This window comes from Emys orbicularis, chromosome 11 (genome assembly GCF_028017835.1).
Source record: "Emys orbicularis isolate rEmyOrb1 chromosome 11, rEmyOrb1.hap1, whole genome shotgun sequence".
NCBI lineage: Eukaryota > Metazoa > Chordata > Testudines > Emydidae > Emys > Emys orbicularis.
In genome coordinates this window covers 62,671,563-62,696,651 of record NC_088693.1, presented here as the reverse complement: position 1 = coordinate 62,696,651, position 25,089 = coordinate 62,671,563, and the positions used below count along the sequence as shown (strand labels likewise).

The 25,089-nt window shown below is 44.3% G+C and overlaps 1 protein-coding gene across 3 annotated transcripts in view; it reads left to right on the top strand.

Moving 5' to 3' along the window:
- KLF7 (KLF transcription factor 7) overlaps window positions 1-25,089 on the top strand; it is a 68,908-nt gene that overhangs the window by 11,819 nt on the left and 32,000 nt on the right. The gene's annotated exons all lie outside the window — the stretch shown is intronic.

Below are 25,089 nucleotides of genomic sequence, written 5' to 3'. Positions count from 1 at the left end.
TATAGAATAGGAAGTGACAAGCTTTCTATAGGTTCTCTTTAAACCATGCTGTCGAATTTAAGTGTCTCATTCTTTCTCTAGAAGTTTTATTAAAGGTGATCACTCTGCCGCAGTGTGCAGAGGCGGTCAAAAAAGCAAACAGGATGTTAGGAATCATTAAAAAGGGGATAGAGAATAAGACTGAGAATATATTATTGCCCTTATATAAATCCATGGTACGCCCACATCTCGAATACTGTGTACAGATGTGGTCTCCTCACCTCAAAAAAGATATTCTAGCACTAGAAAAGGTTCAGAAAAGAGCAACTAAAATGATTAAGGGTTTAGAGAGGGTCCCATATGAGGAAAGATTAAAGAGGCTAGAACTCTTCAGTTTGGAAAAGAGAAGACTAAGGGGGGACATGATAGAGGTATATAAAATCATGAGTGATGTTGAGAAAGTGGATAAGGAAAAGTTATTTACTTATTCCCATAATACAAGAACTAGGGGTCACCAAATGAAATTAATAGGCAGCAGGTTTAAAACAAATAAAAGGAAGTTCTTCTTCACGCAGAGCACAGTCAACTTGTGGAACTCCTTACCTGAGGAGGTTGTGAAGGCTAGGACTATAACAATGTTTAAAAGGGGACTGGATAAATTCATGGTGGCTAAGTCCATAAATGGCTATTAGCCAGGATGGGTAAGAATGGTGTCCCTAGCCTCTGTTCGTCAGAGGATGGAGATGGATGGCAGGAGAGAGATCACTTGATCATTGCCTGTTAGGTTCACTCCCTCTGGGGCACCTGGCATTGGCCACTGTCGGTAGACAGATACTGGGCTAGATGGACCTTTGGTCTGACCCAGTACGGCCTTTCTTATGTTCTTATGTAGGCTTTCCGAGTAATATCTATAGAACCCTACAGGTTTCACCAGTGTGTGGGTCTACGGGATCTTTCCATACAGAGAAAGGCCTGGTCTACACTGGGGGGAGGGCGGGGGAAATCTATCTAGCTGAAGTCGAAGTACTTAGAGCTGTTTACCATGGTGTCTTCACTGTGGTAAATCGATTGCTGACACTCCCCCATCGACTCTGACTGCACTTCTCGCTCTTGTGACGTACCGGAGAGCGCTCGCCAGTCGATTTATTGAGACTAGACGCGATAAATCGACCCCCGCTGGATCAATCACTACCCGTCAATCCAGCATGTAATGTAGACATGCCCTCAGTCACTTAGGTACTGATCCTGCACAAAGTTAATGGCAGCTTTGCTATTGACCTCAGTGAATGTATGATCAACCCTTTAGGTCCCAGTTCAGTAAAACACTTGCTTAATTTCACTGACTTCAGTGGGAGTTAAAGCATGTGCTTAAGTGCTTTCCTGAATAGAGATGTTTCCCTGAATTGGAGCCCTAGGAATTATGATACTTCCATGTTAAAGAATTCTGTCCACATAGAGCCATGTGAGGAAGTTATGCTAATTGCCTCAATTTCAGTTTTGGCTATTCTACAGCAATGTTCTCTGGTACTCCTTTGGCTAGGATGACTTATTCTCTATGTTCATTCAGCCCTGATTTTCCACTTTCACGAGACGGCTTTATGGTTTCAAAGAGTGACTCCTGTATTGATCTTTCTTGAAAGATAGATAGGTTTTAGGGTACCCTGATTAAATATTCTGTGTTAGATGTGCCGGCTTGCAGTAGGTTTTTCTATTTTGTTTTTATATCTGATATAAGCCACAAGTGTTTTGAGAAAGAGCAGAGAAATCAGAATGCCAAGTTGAATCCTGAAGTGAGGAGTTCACCACTCCAAATATATAGTCTCTAGGTACTGAAGGAAAGGCAAAGAGTGCTTGCTGATCTACATAAAATGGTTTTTGAAATATTTTTTTCCTACTACTAGCAAATGAAGAAGGGCGTTCCAAATGCCTTTTTCTTTTTAAAGATAAGAATTTTGGGGGAGAATGATAGGAAGATGGGCTGAGGTTTTCATCTTGAAACACCTCAAAGGTCCATTGTTTTCATAAAGGGCTGAACCACCCACTTTCTGAAAGCAGGAGCCATTTTTAAGTTGTCTCCAGTTGGGTATTAACAAAAATCGCTAATGTCGTTGGAAAACCACAGTCATAATATTTAGGAGCTGACTGAGTGTGGAAAGCCCATTGCAGCATTAGACACAGAAATTATTGATAACTTCACTGCAAAATGTTGCTGCCTGAGCTTCTTGTCCAGTCAACCTCAACCTTGATTTGCAGGGATCCTCAACTCAAACTCCATTTACCTTTTCAGCTAATCTGTATTTTCTCCTGAATCAATCTAGAGTGTAAACCTTGCTAGTTACACAGGTGGGACCATTAAACTGAAAGCATATTCGGCTTTATACTTGGCTTTTGACTACAGTGGCCCAAGGTGCAGGCTGAATGCCATGAAGCTAAATTATCCATTGAGTTACCTAACCTCCCTACTGTAATCTTGTAAACTAGTCTACTGCGGTTTAGCAGGAGAGTACATCTTGTAGTAAAACTCCATTTTTTGCTATTCTTGAAAGTACATGCTTAGTGTTGAGACCATATCCTTTTCTAATGTCCACTGCCACCATGGGGACATTTCATCTTAGTGTCTTGAACACTGCTTTCAAGAGTGAGCAGGACGTTGTCATCTGGAGACCCTCAACTTTGGGACACTCTCTCTTGCTGGCTCTCCATCTTCATCTGGTGAGCTCCGCCCCAATTGCACATCCTTTTGTTCGTTCAGGTTTTTGCCTCTACATAGTTGTTTCAGTTTGTTCAACATTTTAGGCCAGAAGAGACTTTAATAAAGGGTGGCACATTTTCATCTCTTCTTGCCTTCTATATATTTGAGGGGAAAGTAGTCTCATGCAGTCAAGAGACCTTGGGCTGGTCAGTTATGCATCATTCCCCCCCCGCCCCCCCCCCCACACACACCTAACATGAGAATAGTAATGCCTGCTCTGCATTGGGGTTTTGTCTGTCTGACTCAGTCAGATCCTCAACTAAGAGCTTGTCTACATGGACTAGAAGGGTGTGACTTCTAAAGTGCACCAACGTGCTGCGGGCGAGCTGGCCCATGCAGACCATGCTCATTGCTGCCCCACATAGACAAGTCCTGATAGACGACTGTGACTCTACATCAATTTCCATGGGCCTAGGCTGATTTACATTAGTTGAGGATCTGGCCTAACGTCTGTCAAGGCATTTGAGCCCTCTGTGTAGAAGGTTCTACAGACAAGCAAAGTATAATTAATCACAGCACAGCAACTAGGTACTTTCATTCGACACACTATGCAAGACACGGAGTAAATAGAAACAGGGCAAAAATAATATGCCCATTTTAATGATTGTTGATAAAGAATATAGCAGTTCCTGGTCTTCCATAACTATTATTTCCAGTGGCATTTTGGAAGGAAATAGAGAATAACTTAACACTGTCCATTGACCTTTAAGTCACATCTGACTGTTTGGGCTTATTTCTAGTGAGTATGGCCTTAGGAATTCTATAAACATCATCCGCACCCTTTTAGGTAACAAATAATGGGAAGAAATACATACAAGCAAGGAATTTTCTTTCCGGGAAAAAGTGGTAGCTCTTCTTCCTGTGACGAAAATGTGTGTGGGGGGGAAGGGGCAGCGTACACACAGCCTAACCACGTCCTTTTCCCACGTTGGAAGGGTGGGGAGCTATCCGGGGTGTACATTGCGTCCCTTCACAAAGGGATACATTTTTGTGCAATCAAAACCAAAACCAAACCCCAAACTGCAGAACTTGTTTCCTCTCGCTCCCTATGGCCCTTCTAATCGGTGCTGCCTTTCTCCACAGTTCTCACCCAGCTCCTTTCCCAGCTGGGTTTCAACTTTATTTAAACCTGGCCCACTGTCCAGATGCGGCCAGGTAGCATAACGATATGCTAACAAATGATATAGCTATAAAACCTTAACCCTTTCCTTGCCTGTGTGGGGTACACACCTCATCATGGGCCTTACTGCAATTCTCCGGCAGGATATGCAGGACAGTCGGTGAGTCAGGCCCACGTGGAGGCACCTCTGCACTGCGAGTGTGGTGCAAAGGGGCCTTAGTGTAAATGAGAATCAGGATTTGGATTTGTTCCGGGTGGATAAAAATCAATGGTTTAAAAAAAAAAAAAAAAAAAATCGGATTTTTTTGGTTATTTTTTTTTTAAAATGCATCCAGCAATCATCCCTCCATAATGCCAACTATAATAAACTTCAGAGCTAAGGGTGAACCATTCAAGAAATATATGTTTGCTGATGATGTTTTAAAGAAAGTCACACCAGTGAACTGGTGGAAGTCACTTAAGCACTTGGATTCAGAGACTGTTGAAGTGATAATCTCACTTTTAACAGCAGTAGCTTCTTCTGCCAGTGTAGAAAGAATATTTTCTTCCTTTGGACTAATTCATTCCAAATTGAGAAATGGTTTGGGACCTGAAAAAGCAGGAACGCTTGTTTTTCTTTTCCAGATTATGAACAAACAGGAAAACGGAGATGAAGACAACTGAGTTAGCTGCAGAAGCCAATATTTTAAATTTCTTATGTTGACCTGGCTGACATAGTAGATTTAATTTTTTTTTAATATTTCATTTAACTATTTTAGTTAAAAAACATTTTTAACAAAAACAAACCTGATTTTAAAAAACTTGAATGTTTAACTAAATTCAAAAATTCATATGCTTGTTTTGTTAAAATATTATATGTTTGCTGTTGAAGAAAAAAAATCCAGAATACATAATGTTGTTGTTTTAGTTAAATAAAACAATTTAAATGTTTGTCTGGTGATGTTCTCCTCCTAATACAGCATGGCAAGAAAACCCTCCAAATATTAATGATCAACTTGTTGAATTGGAGATATTTATGAAGTCATTGGGAGGTGAACTATCTGCTTCAATTACCTTTGGTCAATGAAATAACCAAACAATCATTCATTTTCTGATATAGATATAAAACTAATCTGAAAAGTTTTCAAAATAAATCACTTAAAAATGTATAGTGTGTACCTTCTAAAAATGAAACCTACATCTATCTCTGAGTGGTGAAGAATATGTATTAAGGTTATAACAACCAACAAGAATGCACTTTTATGTAGAAATCTATGATTAAATCAAGTCTTCCTGACTAGTGATTTAAATCAAATCCACCCTGATTTATTCTCAGAAGATGTAGGGGATGGTGGGTATGTGCACGTGTGGGTCCACACACAATGTTTCAGTTCTAAAATCAGTGTCAAGAGAGTACATTGTATATAGCATCTGAAGTGGATCTAGAAGAAAACCTTTTAAGGAAAGCCCACGTTTATACACAATGGGTTTTGGATTAAATCCTAATTCTTTAAAGTCAATAGGGAATCTTGCCATTGATCACAAAAACAACAAGGAGTCCGGTGGCACCTTAAAGGCTAACAGATTTATTTGGGCATAAGCTTTTGTGGGTAAAAAACCTCACTTCTTCAGATGCATGGAGTGAAAATTACAGATTTAGGCATTATATAATGACATGAGAAGGGAGTTACCTCACAAGTGGAGAACCGCTCCTTGTTGTTTTTGTGGATACAGACTAACACGGCTACCCCCTGATACTTGACGCCGTTGATCACAGTGAGCTTTGGTTCAGGCCCAAGGGCCTCTTCTGCCTATGGTTAGAGTTTGGCCCAGACGATCAATAAGTATCTGGAAAAGGCGAGGGTTCAGTCTGAGAATCCACCTGGCTGATTCTGAAGGCAAATGAGCTGGGAGCATGCAATGTGAAGGCCATATTGTCCACTGCCTTCAGTCAACAATAGTGAACAGCATACCCATCCGTAGGTCATGTGTGCCAGTGTTGCAGAATTGGGCCCATAAACAGTGGTGCACATGTATAATTTTTTTATTCAGATCATAGAAATTGAACTGGAAAATCCCTGTTACAATCATCTAGTCTTCCTGCCAATGTGCCATTCCTTACTGTACACTGACAATACTTCATCCGGTCTAATAGACCTCATTGTTACAGGCTGAATATCAGAAAAGACTACTTCCCTTTCCTTAATTGAATCAAATTTCTCCTATTTATATTTCCTTTAACTTCTCTAAATAATTCCACTGCCTCCTTGCAGTTCAGACCATTCAAATGGATCTAGACTGTTCTCAGTGGTACCAGATGACAGAACAAGGAGTAATGGTCTCAAGTTGCAGTGAGGGAGGTTTAGGTTGGATATTAGGAAAAACTTTTTCACTAGGAGGGTGGTGAAGCACTGGAATGGGTTACCTAGGGAGGTGGTGGAATCTCCTTCCTTAGAGGTTTTTAAGGTCAGGCTTGATGAAGCCCGGCTGGGATGATTTAGTTGGGGATTGGTCCTGCTTTGAGCAGGGGGTTGGACTACATGACCTCCTGAGGTCCCTTCCAACCCTGCTATTCTATGAAATCTTTATAGACTTATGTCTCCATTCTCTTAGCTGTTGCTATACATAAATTAGCTCTCTGAGAAAATCTTCTTGTTAAAGGAGTGTGCAGTTCCTAGCACCATTGGGACCCTGATCCCTGACTGGTGAAGTAGCTATTGCAATACAAAGAATAAAGTGTTCTCCCCAGCTTCCTAATAATTCCTGTTGCACTTTTCTGGGCTCCTGCAATTTGTCTATATACTGGTCTTGTAGTGAGGTTCACAGAAGTGAATCTAATATTTCTAGGTGACATTGTCCTAGAGATGGATCCTGCTCCATAACGTGTATGAGAATGCATCCCAAAAATTAAACTGGCCTTTTTATTGCCATCTCCCATTGTAATCTCACGTCTTTTCGGTTTTTAGGTCCCTTTCAGCATCTGACTGGCTCTCTCCTTCCCCTTGAGTATGCGTGGCTCAGATTCGCCGAGTCTCCTAGATGTATTAGTCTGCATTTTTCATAATTGAATCTCACCTACTTATTTTCTGCTCATGTCTCTGCTCACTCTGTGGGTCCCTTTATATAATCCCTTCACTGGCATCGTTTAAAGACAACACTTTGCCTTTTAAGATTTTTCTCTGCTTTCTTTGTTTTCAAAGAGAGCTTTATATTATCTTCCTTGGGTTTTTAATTTGTATTGAGTATTAGACTCACACGTGTTCTCTGTTTGTTTGTTGTTAAATTTAGTGATGTGGACTAAAGTAACTGAATTGTTTTAAAATGTCAGTTGCCTCCTCCCCCCCTTTAAGACAGAAAAGATCATAAGGAGAGCAAAGTCAAATCTAGTACAGATGATATCTCTTGTAACGTCCTTGCAAATAGCCAGTTCTGAATGCTGACCACTGACGGCAGATAGTGGAAAATCTCAGGGCCTAAAAATGTGACTTGTGTCTGGTTGACAGTCACAGTGTGTAGAGGAGCCGGGTTCCTGGTGCTAGAATTTTTGTTCCTTCCATACCAACATCAGCAAGTTGACACTGGACCTACCCCTCTGTTTTGCATGTTTCTGCTTGGCCTTTTTGACAGGTGCAATATATATATTTAAACTAGACTATTGAGTAGGATACCTGAATCTCCCTGCCAGGATTGAGTGGATCTGCTTTTTTACTTTATCTAGAGGGTGGAGGTGGGGTGCAGTTTTTAATTCTGCTAAAGTGCCCTCCTAGCTGACCAGAGGGCAGAGGAGAAAATCCAGACCCAGGAGTTGAGGATGTTGTATGACCTTTGCCTGAATATTAAACCTCCAGAGTCCTAGACCAGTAAGGCCCCAAGAAAGCATTGGGCTACTGTTGTTTCCGAGAGTGCTGCTCCTGCGTGGACTACTAAAGGCTCCCCGCATGGCACTGCTAAGCCTAAAATACAAACAGAATACGATAAAGACGCTGTTTCAAGCTAGCGCTTTGGATGTTATTGCCAGATAGGCACTATGGACCTGATCCAGAGGCTGCTGATAGGGTGACCAGATGTCCCGATATTTGGGGCTTTTTCTTATATAGGCTCCTATTACCCCCCACCCCCATCCCGATTTTTCACACTTGCTGTCTGGTCACCCTAGCTGCTGAAGTCAGTGGAAATCATGGGCTTTGGATCAGGCCTGACAGAGATGAGATTAATCCTGATCCAGCAGCCCTAAGGAAACGTCTGAGTCTGCTGACAGCATAAAGTGCCAGATGTTTTGAGCTTTGAGCCACTCTTTGTTGAGGCTGGCTACCAACTGCAGGCAGTAGAATCTCCTGACACGCTAGTCTGTCTGTTTCTCTCTCTCTCTCTCTCTCTCTCTCTCTGAATTTGGGCTGGTTGCTATGGAGGCTTGCAAAAAAGATCTTCCCTGTTTTTAGGAAGACGTGTAGTACCAGTCTATCCTGTGTGAGGTGCAACCAGATAACACAGGGTTTGGCATCTTATGCTTGTAACAAAGCAGCAGGACCTCACTGGAAAATTAGTGCACACCTTTGGCTAGATCAGTGGAGCGATGCAGATTTACATTAGCTAAGGATCTGGCCCTATATAATTTGGACACACAAACTGTGGTCTGTTCCCTCTTATCAGCAAAGCTTTGAGAGTGAGTCCTCTATTCTAGGGAGATCACAAGGATACCGGTATATTGGGAAGTATTATCAGAGTCAAAGCTAAAGTACATCCTGCAACGGATTATCCTTTGGGTTTGTTTTGTTTGCAGTCCCCTACTAACCTGCAAACTTCAGCCCTCTTCAGTGGGTCTCCTGGTGATGAGGGCAAATTAATGCAGGTCTAATGTGAAATACTTATACTTGAGATGTTAATCTAACAGAAAACTCTTTCAGGGAATGATCTTGTAATCACGTAGAGCATCTACATTGGATTTTTATCTGTGCCAGGCACAGAGATTCTGTGAATACACTTCGTGAACGACATGCCATGTGTCGGAATTACCTAACAGTCACAGCTACCGTTCCTATAGACCAGGACCATCGTGCAAACAATGCAAAATGATTTGTTAGCACTGAGGATGCCAAACAAAGAAAGTGGCTTAAACACAGAGGGAGCATGTGTCATCCTCAGAACTGATTGGCATGACTGCCCTGGTCCAAATACTGGATGTTTCTTACTATTTCACTACTGACTGGGAGAGATGAAGACCCAAGAAGATGCTATAGGTCCAATAATCCAGCCAGTCAGTAACTACTAAGAAAGGCCAGATCCAAAGGTAAAATGCGAAGAACATAATTGTGGTTGAAAGTTAAGATGCACGTTGGCTTGGATAGGTAGCTCAGTTTACAGCAGTTTAGGACTAGTAGCAAAGCAGAATTTCATCATAGCTGTTCCATTAGATTTATAGTTTGGTTCAACAATGCAAAGCAAGGAAATCATGTGATCGCCTCATGTGACAATCTAGTACCTGATTACCACAGAGAGCACTCCAGGGTGCTGGAACAATTTGTATAGTGGGGGTGCTGAGAGCCATTGAACCAAACTGTAAACCCTGGATATAATGGAAACCACTTCAAGCCAGGGGATGTGGCAGCCCCCCCAGCACCTATGCCTTTTACCTTGTAATCTTACAAATCAAGCTTGGCTGGAATGCTCTTGCTGTCAGTTTTGGAATCAAACTTTGCAGGACCAGTGACAGCTGTCTCAGTAGCGAGACCCTTCTCCCCCTTCCCCCACTGCTCCCACTTTTGGAAATGGCTCCTCCTCAGATGCCAGGCATTCTTGTTTGATCTAGTGATCATGCTTAGCATTCACATCATGCCTTTCATTCATGGATCTCAAAGCATTGGGAAAGCTTCATTTTGCCTATTTTAGAGGTGGGGACACTGGGGCAACTCATGAACCTCTATGTTCTGTTGTCACACAGTGAGTCAGTGATACAGCTGGGAACAGATCAGTCTCCTGACTCCCAATTGTAATTCAATTATTTTTGTAGTGGTCATTCTTGGCAATTTGGTGGCTGAAGCGTGGGCTAGTGGATGAAACTGTGGCTGTGGTTTTGGCAGTTATGGGCCAGATCCCCAGGCAGCAGAAATCAACATAGCTTCATTGACTTCGGTGGAGCTCTGCTGATTCACACCAGCTAAGGATCCGGCCCTAATTTATAAACTGGGGGCAGCTTCGTATAATTTGTGTTTAATTTTTGTCTGTCTAGACACTTCTGAAGCCCCCCCATCGCTGGAGTAACCAGGTGCCAGCAGCAGCATGAAAGTACCATGCGGGTCTGGTGAAAGGTGCTTAATGAACGTGTTGCTTAGAGGCAGGGCTAGGCATGTATGTGTGCACACACTAGCTAGACTTTTTACTTTCTCATTTGGGTTTTGAAAGTCTTCTCTGGGGAGGGATCTCTGGGTGTGATTCATTTGCCTCCTGTAGGGAACTGGTTATCACAGCCCCCTTGTAGTTTTTATCCAAGTTAGTCTGAAACAAGGAGGGCAAAGGTGACCAGATGTCCCGATTTTATAGCGACTGTCCTGATTTTTGGGTCTTTTTCTTATATAGGCTCCTATTACCTCCACCCCCCCGTCCCGATTTTTCATATTTGCTGTCTGGTCACCCTAGGGCTGGTGCACAGCTAGCGATTTCTGACATCTGGCATGATGCCTCCTTCCAGGAGCAGATGAAATACCTTTCCTGTTTTTGGCTTTAAGGCTCTTCACACCTTGCTGATCTGATAGTTTACCGTGACCCTGACCCCTACCTTCACGCCACCAACAGTCTCACTACTCACCACCCACCAGTCAGCTTCTTCTTTAAACACCTTGAGTGTTTCCTCCTACACTGACCCTTGTGTATTCGGGGAGGTGCAAGAGAAGGGAGATTCCCTGGTATAATCCATACAGCCACTTCCTTATCCTCCTTCAGAGACTTGCCAGGGCCCTGAAGCCTACAAAACCTTTATGCCTGCTGCTGATTATGAAGGATTGTCTCTCTTCCCTTGCCATGCTCTTACTAATTTCTCCATTCCTCTCCCTATCTGCAGTTAGGAAGTGTAAAAACAACAACAAGACATGTAACTTACAAAGCAGTGCTGTTTTTCCAACATATTCATTTGCTTGTATGATGTCACCATCAGCTGTTTTGTGTCTTTTAGGCTGTAAGCCCTCTCTGACAGGGCTTGTCTCTTATCTTTGTTTGTGCAGTGCCCACCACAATCCAGGCTGGCACTATTTGTGCGCTACTATAATATGCTTACTGCTAATAATAATCCCTGTTGCATTTGACCCAAGCCCTCCAGCATAATGGGAGTTGTTGCCAACTGTCATGATCTTATTGTGAGTCTAGTGATATTTGGTATGTCGTAAAGCCCCAGCTCCTGGAATCATGTGATTCCCCAAGACTCTCAGTCTTACACATTTCCTCCACACCTACAAAAAGTAAGTTCTTAGCTCTCATGGTTGCAAAAAAGAAAAAAAGAAACAGAAACCCCCACAATGTTATTATTTACAGTGTTGTGATAGCCGTGTTGGTCCCCACATATGCCCAAAGAACCTGCTTCAATACAGGAATAAAACCCTCTGCATACCCCTAGTTGCCACTTACCACCCCACATTGGAACCCATTAAACAGTTACAACCAATATTCAATGGGGGCCACATCCTGAAGGAAATCTTTCCCTCTCTGGCTTTAGAAGAACCCCTCCCCCCAACTCATTCTCAGATGCAAGCTCCCTACTGACCAAGACACACCAAGTCAAAGCAGCACCAGCCTGTGCCATAACATGTAAAACCTGCAGACATATCTTCACTGCTACAATGATCAATACCCCCTCCACAGCACTCCTTTCAATATCCCTGGGTCCTAAACCTGCCTGTCATATATGGGGTACCTCATCCAATGCTCTAAATGCCCAAACAACAATGATGTGAGTGACAGACAATCACTACGCTTTCGCATGAATTCACACAGAATAATAAAGACAAGAACACCACGTCACCCATGGGTAAACACTTTTCACAAAGCGATCACTCTGTATCTGACCTCTTAGCCCTTGTCCTCAAAGGAAACCTGCAAACCACCTTCCGGTATGAGCCTGGGCGCTTAAATTCATAATTTTGCTAGACATTCAAAATCAGGGACTCGAAGACACTGGATTTATGGGTTATTACACCAATCTGTATCCCACTAATCCCCCCCCACCCCCTCTTTTTTTGCCCTACAACTGCAGAAGTGTTAACTGCCCATTCCACCTTGAATGGTCTTTTGCAACATGTGTTAACTCCTTATGCTAAACAGTCTGTTCCACCTTGTATTTAGCTGTGACACACTGATTAAAATCCTAGAATCATAGGACTGAAAGGGACCTTAAGAGGTCGTCTAGTCCAGTCCCCTGCACTCATGGCAGGACTAAGTATTATCTAGATCAGTGCTTCTCAAAGCCGGTCAGCCGCTTGTTCAGGGAAAGCCCTGGCGGGCCAGGCCGGTTTGTTTACCTGCCGCGTCCGCAGGTTCGGCGGATCGTGGCTCTCACTGGCTGCGGTTCGCTGTCCCAGGCCAATGGGGGCTGCGGGAAGCAGCGCGGGCCGAGGGATGTGCTGGCCGCCCTTCCCGCAGCCCCCATTGGCCTGGAGCAGCGAACCGCGGCCAGTGGGAGCTGCGATCGGCCGAACCTGCAGACGCGGCAGGTAAACAAGCCGGCCTGGCCCGCCAGGGGCTTTCCCTGCACAAGCGGCGGCCCGACTTTGAGAAGCACTGAGCTAGACCATCCCTGACATTAGTACATTTGCCAGACCTGAAGAGCTCTGTGTAGCTCAAAAGCTTGATGTTGATCCAATACAAGATATTACCTCTCCCAGTTTGTCTCTCTGATAATATAATTTTTAAAGCCCTGGTGATTTTTAAGCCAATGTTGTGATATTTGGTGGACCTGACTCGTGATTTCGGAACCCTTGGGGCTTAGCAGTACTGGCAAAATTGGGCTCTCTCAAAAAGGAACTTGCGTATGGAGATGGGGAGGGAAATGTTGTCATTATGAAAAACCTAACAATTTAAAAATGCTTTTTCCTTGGAGAATAGCCATAGTAATTTTCTTCCCCTCCTCCCAGGTTCAGTAGACACCAGCAAGCACTCCTGTCCTCTCTCCTAGTATTGCAGTGTTAATGTTGCTGCTGTATTGATTGAGTCAGGCTCCGCTGCCACTGGGGACGGTTGGGGGAGGGAGGGGGGAAATTGTTTTTAGTCATAGAATAGAGTCATAGAATATCAGGGTTGGAAGGGACCTCAAGAGGTCATCTAGTCCAACCCCCTGCTCAAAACAGGACCAATCCCCAGACAGATTTTTACCCCACTTTCCTAAATGGCCCCCTTAAGGATTGAACTCATAACCCTGGGTTTGTGCTTCCTCAAATGCATTTTTTAGCCTTTTCTTGGTAAAGGGGCATTTTGAGCTTCTATTTTTTAATAAGGTGGGGGTGCGGAGGACTTCGGGGTGCCCCATTGTCCATTGGCCTTCTCAGTCACACTTTCAGGTAACTCCTGAGGCTGCTCCTACTTGAATTGGCCACGTCTCAACTCGAGGAACGCTTTAAAACCAACTCTGATTCTGTGCCCTTGAGAAGCTCCTCAAGGAGCCTGTTAGCGAGCACTGTCAGCTGCTGGAATATGGATAAACACCGAGTTACGGGAACAGGAGAGGTTTCCTCTTTGTTGTTTTGCTCCCTTTCTAAGCAGTCAGAAAAGCAGAGTGCAAGAAAAACATGCCCAGGGTGGGGCTTTCCCTCCTCTCCCCAAGCTGCTATTCATGACCTTGTTAAGCAGCTTGGTCTGCCTCAGACAGCGTAAGTGGTAGTTTTAAGTGTAGGGAGAAACCAAATGTGGCTTTTATTTTTCCATATGACAAATTGCCAATCGCCGGTTTTACTTACAGTACATTTTGAGTTGTCTCTGGAGAACGCAGTCACCTTGAGGGGGTATTTATGAGGAAAAATGACATGAGAATTAAAGTTCTTAACACTCACATAAAAATAGCTTTATTGCAGATTTTTGTCTCCAGCCAGGATCTTGCTTCCAGGAATGGATGATTTTGTAAGGGGAGGCTGGCACTAGACAACTCTTGATGCTGCTTTGGCAGATGAAGTGAGGGGCGGGGGTGGGAGGGAGGAAGGGAAGGGAAAGCATGGCTGAGACATTAAAAATGAAGGCGATGCACTCTGCATGCACATTACAGCTTCCATGGCACTTCTCATATGAGCAGATGTTTGCTCTCCTACCCTTTGGCCAAAATCCTCCCCCAGACTACCTGTTTCCTTCCCGTAAAAGATACGTAACTTCCCAGCAAGGGAATGTATTTGTCCCCTGCTCATATATTAATAATTATATATTTCTGGGGTTTGCCTTAGCTAAGTACATCATGATGCTGTTTGCCTCACATTTGGTCTTAGGGAAGTCACTTAAGCCAATGTTTAAGTCTGGGCACCCAACTTGAGGCACTTGGGCCCAGACTTTCATAGGTGCTGAGCACCCACCATTCCAGTTGGAATTAAGGTGCAGGTGCTCATTGCTTGTGAAAAAAAAATCAAGCTCTTCTGGGTGCCCCAAGCTAGCCACCTAAAACTAGAGGCACCCAAAATTAGGCTCATGCCAAACATTCCAAAAATGGCCATTATCTGTGTCTCAGTTTACCCATCTGTAAAATGGGGATAATTACAATTGTTCCACCCTGGAAAGTCCTTGATGTCTACGGAGAGACAGTGTTGTAAGTTATGGTTGCTGCGACTTTTAACGTGCTGCCTCCGGGAGCCTGAGAACAGATGTGAAGTCTCTTGTGACACACAGGAGGGCTGGATAGTGACTGATCTTTATTTCTGGCCCCTGTTATATGAAGTAGGCGAGGTTATGAGTCTAGTGACTACTGTGCAGGGCCGGCTCCAGGCACCAGCTTAACAAGCTGAGCACGTAGGACAACGATAGCTAGAGAAACAGGAACCCATGAACTCTGATCTCGGCCTTTCATTTTAAAATGCATTTATTTTATTTGCAGTTCTGGGGTTTCCCACACCTCCTGTGCCTAATTTGGTTACTTCATCCCTATTTGGGGAGATGAATATTTAAGAACTTTAATTCTTCCATAGTACTCCAACATTGTAATGGTGTTTTTGGAAGCTGGGCCCAGCTAATATTAAAGCATTACGGGCTTCCAGAAATTGTACATGCAAAGGGTAGGTGGTTGTCCTGTGGTCTCTGTGCGGTGATTCTGCTGGAGTCAAGGTAACTTTTGTATGTTTATATCCAAAATAAAATTGCAGCTCTTGAAAGCTGCAATTTGTACTTGGAGAAAATAACGTTTGTGTTTAGCTACTGCAGGGGCTGTACAACAGCGCACTACCAGGAGTCTGAAAACTTTTGTGATGACAACAGAGTCTGCTTTGGGGCTACTAAAAATGGCTTTAATTGGGCAGTACTGGTGATAAACAGAGTGTCAGAGAAATATACCTTGCCGAAGAGGTCCCCCTCCCCAAACTATAGATTAGATCTGCTGAGAGAGAGAGAGAGAATGCTCTTCCACTCTTCCCCTTGTATCCTTCTCACAACTACATCAGGGGCTTCGGCCCTGTCTCAGAAAGACAAAGGGGAGGGGTAAGCAAAACCAAAAGAGGGAAAAGCAGGCTTCGTGTAGTGGAGGCTATACAGAAATAAACCGAGGTAAATGGAAAACTAGGGGAAAATGCAGAATTTAGATAGGAAGTTTACAACAATTGGAAGGACTAGAACTATTTAAAAAGGGTGGCTGGCAGGATGAAATCAAATCATACATTAATTCTCATAGTACAATTATAAAATCCTGCTCCTGCAACTATAGACTATGATGTATGTATACGTGATATTAACATATACAACACACTCTCCCTCTTTCCCTTGATCGTAAGTAAGAGAAGTGGGTTGCATAGGTTTGCTTTCTGGGGAGCGGTGAGGGAGCACCGTGGACGGTAGAACAAGGCAGCCATCCCCATCTGTACAGGGTCAACGGTTAGCGACGATGCTCTTGCACATAAAAATGAATTCAGTACCAGAGGGGAAGATTTAATTGCCTAAGCAGCAAACTGCAAGATTTTGGATTCCCAAGAGCAACATGTTCAAATTCCAGCAGCATCAGCTCAGCCTTTTGTCCCTGAAAGAGACACACTGAGTTCCAGGCCGTTTGCTGGGAGCAGGTTTCTTCGGGACCTTAGTGACCGAGAATCTTTGTGCTCTGCATGGACATTAAAGAGCCTGTGAGATTGATCTAAGAGTTGAGGTTTGCCTTTGGCCAGACCCTCCTCCCCATGCTGTCTCCGTGCTATCCAGTGGCTGCGTTTCTGTTTTCAGAGGTGTTTTGTGAAGTATTCTGGGATCCTTTGGGATGAACGGCACTATTGTGCGCAGCTATGTCGTTTTGTAATATATTTTGCAAGGATAATCTGCAATAAGCATAAGAACAAGCAGAGGTGGCAGGGTTTAAGAGATGCAGTGACCCTCACCTAGACGTACGACTTCCAGTAGAGCAGCATTTGAGATATGGTCATTCCTAGAAGTGAAGATTCATGATGGGAGCGGCGAGTGGGAAGAGGGAGGAGGTGGCAAATAAGATCAGAGAGGTAGAATGGAGCAAGACTTTTTTTTGGCGGTGGTGGGGAGGTGTCATGAAAACACAGGGGGGAAAAGCTTGTGACTTGGAGACAGACAGGTCTCCTCATTGACATGGCTGTGCTCATTAGGAGAGAAGTCTCTAAAATCTTAGTGTCAGAGCCAGGGCCGGTGCAAGGATGTTTCGCGCCCTAGGCAAAATTTCCACCTTGCGCCCTCCCCGAGCCCTGCGGCAGCTCCCCGCCCTGAGGCGCCCCCCTCCCGCGGCAGCTCCTCATCCCCCCCCGCCCTGAGGCGCCCCCCCCGCGGCAGCTCCCCACCCCAGCTCACCTCTGCTCCGCCTCCTCCCCGAGCACGCCGTTGCTGCTCCACTTCTCCCGCCTCCCAGGCTTGCGGTGCCAATCAGCTGTTTGGCGCTGCAAGCCTGGGAGGGAGAGAAGCAGAGCGGGGCGGCGTGCTCAGGGGAGGAGGCGGAGCAGAGGTGAGCTGGGGCAGGGAGTTCCCCTGCGTGCCGCCCTCCTCCCCCTTACTTGCTGCAGACGGCCCTCCCCGCGCCCCCCTGCCCCAGCTCCCTCCGCCTAAATGCCGACGACGACCGGGGCGGCCAAAGATCCGGCCACTGTGGTCGCCGCCGAAGAAAATGCCGCCCCCCAAATGCTAGCGCCCTAGGCGACCGCCTAGGTCGCCTAATAGGTTGCACCGGCCCTGGTCAGAGCTCCATTGATCCTGGATATGCCACCACTTGGCCTCTCTCCTAGGCATCCTGCTTCCAATAAACCCAAGGACTCCGTGCACTAGTCTGCTGCCTCTCATATTGTATTTCTTATAGGGGCAGAGAAAGTGGGGAGCGTTTTTGGGGAAGGCATGTAATAATGGATTTATCACAATTACACGACCTAACAAAACACCAGCACATCGAGATGTCTTGTCAGAACCGTGGTAGGGTATGCAACATGGGCACCATGAAGTGCTGGCTTCCAGCAACAAGACGTTGCATCCCTTCTAGGTTTTGTTTTTACTGACTGCTGCTATTCACGTTGCACTTAAATAGCACTCACTCTTTGGTAGATCTCAAAATGCTTTATAAACGTGGGTAAGGCCCCACAGGCCCATTTCACCAATAGCAGTGTCACATGGCATATGGAGCTGCACTAATTTACATCAGCTGATGATATGGCCCAGATTGCTGAAGTGGCTTGTTCAAAGTCATCCAGAAAATGAGTGGCAGAGCTGGCAAGTGGAACGTGGGTCTCCTGACTCCAAGTCCCATGCTTTAGCCACTGGCTGCAGTGCCTGCTAGACAGTACATTAACAGAATAGTGATGAGGCACAACTGAGAATTAAGCGATCCCTAGTCAAATGCTTGGCAGGCCAATCCTGCACTGTGGGTGCACCACCGCCAGGATTTAATAATTGGGCTGTATTCACAGAGGCCTGGAACTCAGGGGCAAATTCTTTATAAAGCAATTTTAAAAGAGAACTACTTGAAAAACAAACCTGTACAACAACTAGCATCACATGCCATACAAAGAGAAGGAAGAATCAGTTAGACGGTGGCCATGCACAAGTGATTAAATCGATGACTGGCAAGTGACAGTGTGTGATGTGCATGTGCAGGTCACCTTGTGAAATCAGGACGTGCAAACTGGTCCCTGTGCCTGTAGTAGTTGTGGGGATGGATAGAAGGGAGCCATAACATTCAAAACCAGTGTGTGGCTGCTTTTATGGATTTCCTGTTTCCCCTTTTTGGTAACACTGGTATTAGTAAAATATGGGAGATTTATCATCAAGTAGAATCATTCTTTTACAGGACATGCCAAATTCTGCCCTCACTTAGATCCACCCAACCACAGTGACTCTGTCTGGGTCTAACCAAGGGCAGGATCTGGTCTGGAATGACTAGAGGCCAGATGCTTAGCTGGCGTAGGTGGGAGCAACTGGAGGCCGGGGGGTGTTGCCAAGTTACACCAGCTACGGATATGGCTACCTTTTCCATCCTTTAGAAAACAAAATCTGATTTTTTTGCTCAGTGTAAGCAAGTTGGAAGCTTGAAACTAATCTGCTTTTTCTTCACTGAGATTTGTGTTTTATCCCCATGGAACACACATTGTCTTGCATTTGTGAGATAGCTAATGGCTTTCAAAAAAATTACCACCACAAATTACCCAACAGATAAAACAAAAAGGGCAAATAATTACCTTTTTTATTGATTTTGATCTAAGAGTTGTTGGGCTGTTTGAACCTCTCAGCTGAATTCAGACCATTGATCTTAGTGTAACTGGGGTTATAGTTTAGCTCCCATGTGTTTGTTATGATTTAGAAATAGTATAAATGATCTTCATTCTATTTGTCCTGACTGTGTTCCACAACACATTCCTCTCCTTCCCCCTGCTTCCTGCTTCCCAGGCAGGTCCCCCCCACCTCTTCCTCTCAGCAGCCAAAAATAATACAGAAGTGAACAATTTTTTGAGCCATAAGATTTAACAGTGAATGGGCATTGTGGAAGAGAGGACTCACCTGGTGGCAAAGTTGGTGTAGCAGCTCTGTCTGCTCTAGCGCCCCCTGCTGACAGTAATGTCATCCTGCAGTAGGTTGCCTCATCTTGCGACTCAGCCCTCCAGTTGGGTCACATTTTAGTTCCATGCCCCATTCATGGTAACAGAAAGTCCAAACAACTCCACAAGACTTTGTGTCAGGTCTCTGGCCCCTGACTCTGGGTGCAGCAGTCCTTACACCCCTCTCTCTCCAGGCTCTGAATTGTCCGTGTCCCCATTACATCAGGGGGCTTCATACCTCCTTCCCAATGGCTGGTGAGGGAACCCAGGCCCACCTTCTGGGTTCCAGTCCAGGGACGCTAAGAAAGCAGCAAAGGTCCGCACCATCAGACACCTTGCTGCTGCCTCCCTGGACTCCTTCCTACCATTCATCTTTCCCTAGGCCTTTCCCCTCAGTCCCTTCCAGGGTGCTTGGTAAGAAGCAGCATCTTCCAGGGTACTCCTCAGGGGTCCAGTTCCTACCCTTGCAGCAGGATCAGCCAGAGGCGCTTACTCCAATCTGAGTCTTCCAGACAGCTCCAATTTCTAGTGCTCGGAGAGGGACTGTAAAGTTCTTCCCTCTCCCTCTGCAGCCCCTCAAACTCCAGTCCAAATGCTCCTCAGGTTTTACTGTTCCTGCCTCTTTGGATTCCTCACAGTTCAGTACAACCCACCTCTAGCCCCAGGCTTCACTATTCCTAGTTTCAGACTTCTCTTGGCCTTTAGCTACCTTTCCCCTGGGCCTCCTCCCTAGCCTTTTTCATTCCACTGCCCTCTGCTTCTGCCTTTCTGAAGCCCCAGCTGGGTTTGATCACCAGTTGTGCTTGACACCCCTCCAGGTGTCACCCAGTGGCCTAATTGGGCTCAGGCTCCTGTTAAATCAGAATTAGGATTGAGAAATCAAACCTTTGGGTTAGGAATTTCAATTTAATGCTGCTCCTTGTTGATACACCTTAAAACTAGAGCAGAGGAAATGATTCATAACTAATAACTTACTTCAGTAACGCTTCATATTTTGAGTTTATTCATCAAACATCTTCAGTTTTTAGTTTATGGCTTGAGTTTGAGTATTCGCAATTTTGAATACAGTACAGAGTGAAATCTCAATTCGCATATGTATGTCAGTTGATGGGGAGGAAATTTAAGCTACTCATGGATGTTAATTAACCAGCTCTAAATAGTACATTATGAGTCTGTGAGCCAGTCCAGAGCTATCCACCAGCATGGATTCTTGCCCCACTGCCATGCTCCATGTGGGTAAATCCTATTGTGGGATCAGGACCTGGAAGACGGCTCCACTTTCTAAAGTTCTCAGCCATCAGCACCATTTATTTAATTTATTTATTTATTTATTTGCAAATCCACTTCTTATGGCATTTTTACTGTGCTCGCTGGGAGCTCTGGCAACCTGATCCATTGAGTACAGCGGGAGCTGGATTGAGCAAGAGTTAGAAGCTAACTGTCTTTTCTGACTATTTATAACGCTAAACGAGAGATGGGCCCAAACAGGAAACAACACTGAAATCTAAAAATTAACAAATGTAGGTGAAAGTTTGCAGTTAGGCCCAACTTTGCAGCTTAAGGCCATGTCTTCTACTGGGTCCCAACCATCCTGGTTTGTTACGCAAATAAGAGGACTCGTCATAAAAAGTCTAACACTGTATTTCCTATCTCTTATATTATCCTTATCTAGCTACCTGCAATCTATGTTAGTTGTGCTGGTATGTAAGATTGTGTAGGAAACTCTCGTTTGTATGATATGATATTTCTGTGCTGCTATTTGATGGTTTTTCTGGCTTATGCAGAAGGATAGCATTAAGTTGGAATGCTCAGGTGTAACTTTTGGAAGTTCTTTACTTCTGAATGCTTGTTGTACTAACATTACTGGTATTTTTTTGTTTGTTTTTGTTTTTTGCATGGTTGGTTTTGCATGGAATTTTTCTTGGTTTCTTTAAAAAAAAAAAATCAACAAAAATACCCTCCTCTATTCTGTTTGGAGTCTGTCCATTTCTTTAATCCAAAGCTGTTTATCCAGATACCTTTGGAATTCAGCCATCCTAAACCAAAGCATCTTCTATGCTTGGTCACACCCCAAATGTTATATATATTTTAATGAGCAAAACTGGCGTAGCCATTTGGGACCAGGTTTGTTAGACTGAGTTAACAATGACCAGGTTTGGATATGGCTTGATTTGGGATGGTCTGCATTTGGTAGGATCTAGGTTCTGACTGGTTTCTAACTGAGACACTTGGAGCATCCTGGGTTTAGGACTCATTGGCCAGATTCTTCCCTGGTATAAGTTGGTGTAGCTCCACTGAAATCAGTGGAACTTTCCCAACTTGTGACAGCAGAATATCTGGTCCTTTGAGTTTATTAGGATCCTTGGAACCTGGGATATCCTTGGTTACATCCTGAAATTATGTCCCCACAAGTGACAGAAAAACTGTATTGTGAATGTGTAAAATGGTGACTCTCTGCATTAATTAAAGCTGCAGGACTGGTTTTATTAAAATTTATCTTGACTGCCTTAAGTCTCAAGGAGATCTACAAAACAAGCCAAGTTTGAAGTTTCTGGTTTCAGCCTCTTTATGTTCTCATAGATGCCAAAAATTCTGTTTGTAACACCTGGGAAAAGTATAGTATTTTAATTGTGATGGGAACAGATCAGTAAAAAATGTGTTTTTGCAGTTGAATTACACAGTGGCTATTTTTGCCAAATATATTTCCTTGAAAGTTCGCCTTTGGGGTGGAGACCACGCAGGGAAAATTTTCAGCACAAAAGGAACTTATTGTGAGCAATAAGCCCTGTATCCTGTGTGACACATTAGATCTAAACTATGCAGCAGAGATCACAGACTTATGCAGCACTGCCTCCCCCCCTTTGTTGCCATCTAGCCCAGTCCAATCCAATCAGTGTCATGCACTCCGGGTAGCTTATTTTGATATTAAATTCAATTTATTTTATGCCCTCTCAAATGTTAAACTTTCAATGGGCTGCAGATTTTTGCATTGATAATTAACAACTGCACTATAGGAGCTGCCAAGCAGAAAAGCTGGAGGTTTTGGCAGCTGTGTGAGGAACAGATGATGGTTTTTGGAACCCAGGAAGTCATGATAGCTGGTATTGGCTTATATTATTCAGGAGGTGGTTACGCCTTTTGGTAATAGGGAGGAGATGCATCTTTTTAACTCCCTCTTTTGGACAGCAGCAGAGGGAGATTTGCATTTTGGGGATGGGGGCTTTGCCTAGAATTCCTGATCCCCCACTCCACCCACTGGCTGCTCCACTGTACTCCATTCCAATATCTACCGTTGTGGCCAAAAATGAGAGAGCTACATTAGCTCGATGCTACTGCCAATCTGATCAGCGGCGAACTAGTGTATGTGGGCACTTTATGCTGTTGTGATCAGACTGCAGGGGAGGTGGCAGGGATTTTACAGGTCTACGAATTATTGTTTCAGGCTGTCTGCAGATTCAGGCAGATGTCTCGGTTTTCACGTTCTGAAGGCTTTCTTTGCAATCATGAGACTTGTGCAGTAGTTTATAGACGAGGCCTTTTTTACATGCTACTGGAAAACAGGAATTAGAAGGAGAGTTGGAAATCGACCTTAACTAGAGCAGATGCTACCCAGACATGCTCTAATAAACTCCCCTACAGGAAGAATCCTTGTAACTAGTGTAAACTGAGTCTGTAGTTCAGACCTGCATATACAGCACGTTCAACATTTTCATTTTCTGTGTCAGCCTAATCCAAGTACCAAATTTATTAATTAGGTTTTGGATAACTTCCAGGTTCAGTGCTTAATGTCCCATTATATGTGCAGTAAAATAGCACTTAAAAGTAACTAACTAGCACATTCCAGATGAGAGAACTGCCCATGGTCTGCTAGAAAAATTCAAAATCAAGATGTAATAAAATATCATAGTATCAATAAAACAGAAGAATCAGCTGAACAGAGCGAGTAGGTCCCTTCTTGATTTTCTGTCCTAAATTCCTTGTAGGTATTTGGGCTCTTGTTAACCCAGTACTGACCTTTACCCACCCCACCTCCCTTGTGGCTCCCATTCCCAAAACAACTCAGAAATTTTTAAGTATTATGAAGATTCCACAGAGAAACTAGATGCTTCTGAACTGAACTCACTTTCTTTGAGGGCTCACATGTATGGGCCAAATTCTAATGCGTTACCCAGCTGTAAATGTGGAGGAACTCCATTGCCTTCATTGGCATTATCTGAGATATACGCTGTTGTCACTGAGGTTGTGTCTACACATGAGAGTTAATCCGGAGTAAGAAGGGGTATGAATTTAAAGTGGACTAACTCTTCATAATTTAACTCCATGTAGACAAACCTGTAGAGTGCTACTGGGGCAATAGGATGGGATTTGACCGTGTTCTGTGTTGACCTTACTCTGCTCCCAAGTATCAGGGGGTAGCCGTGTTAGTCTGTATCTACAAAAACAACAAGGAGTCTGGTGGCACCTTAAAGACTAACAGATTTATTTGGGCATAAGCTTTAGTGGGTAAAAACCTCACTTCGTTGATGTCAGGGGTAAAACTCCCTTTAACTTCAACAGGAGCAGAGTTAGGCTGGCGTGGAGCACTCTTGAAAATGGCACCCCATAATATCTCATGTAAGTTCCAACTCAGAGAGACAAGCACCATAGCTTTTCTGGCTTTGTGCTGTACAGGGCAGAGTATACTGACGTGTTTCAATAAATAATAATTGTTCTGTACTGAATGAGAGCCAGAGGTAAGGCAGTATATAAACTAGACAGCATATGTTTCTGGATTGATATTGGATCAGTGCTAATACAGCATCTTTAGGTAGAATCACAAAATACAGGCCAGGTCCTCCGCTGGTGTAAAATGGTATAGTGAAGTAACTGGAGCTGCATTGGTTTACACCATCTGAGGATCTAGCCCTGTACGTTTAAATTGAATTCCAAAGTATGCAACACCTGCATTCACTTGGGTGCTATATAGGCCACACAGTATTTTAGGATACGTTGTAATTTAAGAAACCAATTGGCACTGGTAGGCATCTGTGTGGGGGCAGGCAGGGTTCTGTCTCCGTGTGGGTTCCTAGCATGTGATGTTCAGAAAGCACTTCTCTTGCAATTGTATTTCAATGGAGAAATCGGGCTGAGGTATTTTAGGAAATGGCCACACGCAAGATTGCCATTCTCTGTTAGCCAGCTCCTTGCGTGAGTATGGAGCCTAGTACAATCACATCCTGTTTGTCACCCGTGAATCATCCTTACTTTGAGCTGGCTGAACTGTGAAGCAAGGTGCAAAGAAAATGATCCCTTGTTCATTGGGGCAGGTGGATTGAAGCCTTGGGTCACTTTTTATCCCTAGCCTGAAAAATCACGCTGATGGCAACCACTGGTCTCCTGTATGTTCGTATTGCATACCTGATGGGAGCTATTTTCCTCTTTGAGTGGGAATCTTCAGAGTCTTTATTGCTGTAAATCTTACAGATACTTGCTGATGTTGGCTGCTGAGGTCCAATAGACTTCCTGCCCCTCAGAAACCTGAAGTACACCAGACAAACCTCTCCGTGGACCGTGATAATGGACTGAGTTATTCAGTCAGGACCTGAATTCCCCTCTGTCCCATAAAAGCACATTCTTGCCATTTGGAGACAGTCTGGTTGTCTTAAGGGATTGGCCATCAAAGAGAGGACACTTCACCCATATCCTGTCCAACCAAGGTTCAAAATCAGCCCAGCTTGATAGTGAATGAAAGCCGCCTCTGATGGCTCTTCAGAAGATGAGTCTGGTAGTCAGTCCAGTTCTCAATGGACGGGTCAACATCACACCAGCCACCACCACAAACGACAGTAGCGGGTGCACTTGCTGGCAGGGCAGCCAAGGACTCAGTGGGCACGGAGACAGAGGTGCCTTCTGACCTCAAGAACCGGTCAATAGGATCGGAGCTCGGCATCTGACTCCCTTCAGTCCCTTGGACAATCCCACTGTGTTTCTCCAGGTCAGGGCTGAAGGCAGAGGCTGGACTTCGTGAGCCTAGCAATTAACAACAACAATGCATTGTGAGGGCGGTGAAGGAAAGTAGCTTGTTGTTTAAC